The 2,980-nt window shown below is 41.0% G+C and overlaps 1 pseudogene; it reads right to left on the bottom strand.

Annotated features, from left to right (window-relative positions):
* Positions 1-636: 636 nt before the first annotated feature.
* LOC100013092 (tumor protein p53-inducible nuclear protein 1-like) lies at positions 637-1,359 on the bottom strand (annotated as a pseudogene).
* Positions 1,360-2,980: the final 1,621 nt, after the last annotated feature.

The raw sequence follows: 2,980 nt of genomic DNA, 5'->3' as shown, positions 1-2,980 counted from the left end.
ATGTACCTGATATCAAAATTAACTATATGTCTGATGAGGAAAAAAGCAAAATATCAAGTTCTCTTTCAATAAATTCAGTCATGCTTCCATTATGTTCATGGCAACCATTGCCTTTTAACACTTGTATTAGTGTGTTAAAAAACGTATTCATTATATACAGAAAAGATTATTGAGTACTGGTCATTAAAGTGTATGACTGACCCTGAGAAATTTTGTTTACTCAAACTTTTGATTAGGTAATACAAAAAGAAAGAAAAAGATTCAGCAGAAACCTGCCTATTCCATCACTCATTAAGAAAAAAATATTTTTAAATGGCAGCTAACTCACATATAACTTAGTTGAGTCAGATGTTCCCAAAATATTAAACACTGCAATTGTACTGGTGTTTCTAAAACATTCCAGAAAAGTTTAGGAAAAAAACCATGAACTCTTAAGAGCAAGGCATCGTGTGATACACAGAATGTAAATTTTAAAAATTGTCTAGAGATAGTTCTGTTTAAATGATTGACCATCAGTCAAGCTGCAAATACACACCTTCATTAGGCGGGCACATAGGCACACATCACACACACTCTTTCATGCATAAAACCAAGAGCAATATACCAACAAATTGATATGATTAAGACTTAGAATCCTCAGTAATTGTACTGACGCTGGCAAGGCTGGTGAGGAAACCACCCATTGTGCTTGGTTTGTCAAGAGTGGCAATCCCTGGTAAGATTTTGGCGATGGAGGTTATTTCTGCAAAGGATGTCTTTCACTGTGTTCTTTTATCCACTGGGTGGGACAAAAGCTCTTGGTATATTCGAGGAAAGTTGAATGAGCAGCAAGAGCTGCCACATAGCCATGAACATGTTGCCCCATTTCATTCTATACTTCCAATTGTGCCAGTGAGCCTTAAGCAGCTTTTCCTGACCCGAGGGCTGCTTGGATTATAAAATGCATCCGTCTCACAGCTAGCCTTGTAAAGATTTCCAGAGGAATTATAAACTGGCATGCTGCCTCACTCAATGAGGAGGTTTTCCAAAGGCCTGGTTTCCACTTTGATAGCGGTTAATCCATTGGCAGTAAAGCATAGGGGAGGGGCAATAAACCAACTCTCCTCTATTGGTCAGGCCTCCAATGGGATGAAGCAAGATTCACTAGTAGTAGCTAAACATTCCAACGAAGCTGGCAAACAGGAAAAAACTGGAGGATGATAAGTTGGAGATTCTTCACTGACGTCTTCCTCTTTTACTTCTGTTGACTATAAAGTCAACAAGAATCCATTCATCTTCTTCTTTTTCACTAAATTCTGGATCTTTGCTAGGAGAGTTCTTGATTTCACCCACAAACATACTATTTAACCTCTGAAACATGGTTAAGGCAAGAATGAGACTTTGGCTGGTTCTTTAGCTGTGATTTCAAAACAGTATTCAATTAGCACAATGGCATAGACAGGAAATTAAGGTGCATAAATTCTTATATCAATAAGGTATGGACAGGTAAGCATGGTGGCAGTCTAGATGCTGGACACTTCCTCTCCCCAGAAAACACCGATATAGACTACCTCAGTCCTTAAAAAAGTCCTGGGGGCAGCTGGGTAGCACAGTGGATTGAGAACCAGTCCTAGAGACGGGAGGTCCTAGGTTCAAATCTGGCTTCAGCCACTTCCCAGCTGTGTGACCCTGGGCAAGTCACTTGACCCCCATTGCCTAGCCCTTACCACTCTTCTGCCTTGGAGCCAATACACAGTATTGACTCCAAGATGGAAGGTAAGGGTTTAAAAAAAAAAAGTCCTTAAAAATCATTTTCAGAAGAACAGAGGAACTGCACAGTAGGGCTCAGCATTGAAGCAATGTGGGATTTGGGCATTTTCACACCATAAGAGGGTGAAAAAGCTTACATCTAAATGTGAGCTGATCCACCCTTCCCCACTCCACCTATGGAGCCAGAGTCAGCGCACGCCAGAACTGGCAAGTGAGGGGCACCTCTAGAGTGAGCAAGGGGCACCTCTAGGTCCTTGGGAGCTGACTAGGACCATCAGAGACCTACCCTTGAAAGCAGCTAGACTGGAAACCCAGGTGGGCAGGGGAGCACAGACCTTGGGAGCCCTGGGAAGGTAGCACAGAGAAGAGCTGCAAAGGACTGGAGATTTGAGAGCTTGCCTCAGGCAAAATCCTTGCTCCTTAACTCCATACACAGAGAACCTGCCCAGTTCACTCAGATTTCTGACTAAAAAGGGAAGGAAAAACATCCATAGTGATGGATAATTGTGCACAGGAGCCTCAAAATCCTTCCAACCCCCCCTTCCCCCAATCAGTGACCCCCAAAAATTTTTACGGAAGGAAAACCCAGGCTACAGAGGAAATGCAGGATGAAATTAAAAGGCAAAACCTTCTAAAAATGGAAATTGTCCACAAGCTCTGGAAGAATTTAAATTGGCGCTTATCAAAAAGATGGAAGCCTTCTGGCAAGATAAGTGGGAAATGGTGCAAAAAAGGCAAGAAATCATAGCTGAATACCAAAAGTTTAAAGTAGAAAACCAAATGATTATAAGAGAAAACATGGCCTTAAGGACCAGAATTGAGCAACTGGAAACCAATGATCTTGCAAAACAGTAAGAATTAATAAAGCAAAGTCAAAAGACTGACAAAATAGAAGAAAACATGAAATATCTCACTGACAAGGTGACAGATCAGGAAAACAGAGGAGAGACAATTTGAGAATCATTGGTCTACCTGAAAATCCAGAAATAAACAGAAATCTTGACACCATACTACAAGAAATCATCCAAGAAAACTGCCCTGATGTTCTTGAACAAGGGAGAAAAATAGACATTAAAAGAGTTCATAGAACACCCTCTACACTAAATCCCCCCAAAACAGCTCCTAGGAACATAATTGTCAAATTCCAGAGCTTTCAAGCAAAGGAGAAAATTCTACAAGAAGCCAAAAAGAGGAAATTCAGATACCAAGGAGCACCAACCAGGATCACACA

The sequence above is a fragment of the Monodelphis domestica genome, chromosome 8 (genome assembly GCF_027887165.1).
Source record: "Monodelphis domestica isolate mMonDom1 chromosome 8, mMonDom1.pri, whole genome shotgun sequence".
Classification (NCBI taxonomy): domain Eukaryota; kingdom Metazoa; phylum Chordata; class Mammalia; order Didelphimorphia; family Didelphidae; genus Monodelphis; species Monodelphis domestica.
Note: the sequence above shows the minus strand (reverse complement) of the source record. Positions and strands in the feature narration are given on the sequence as shown.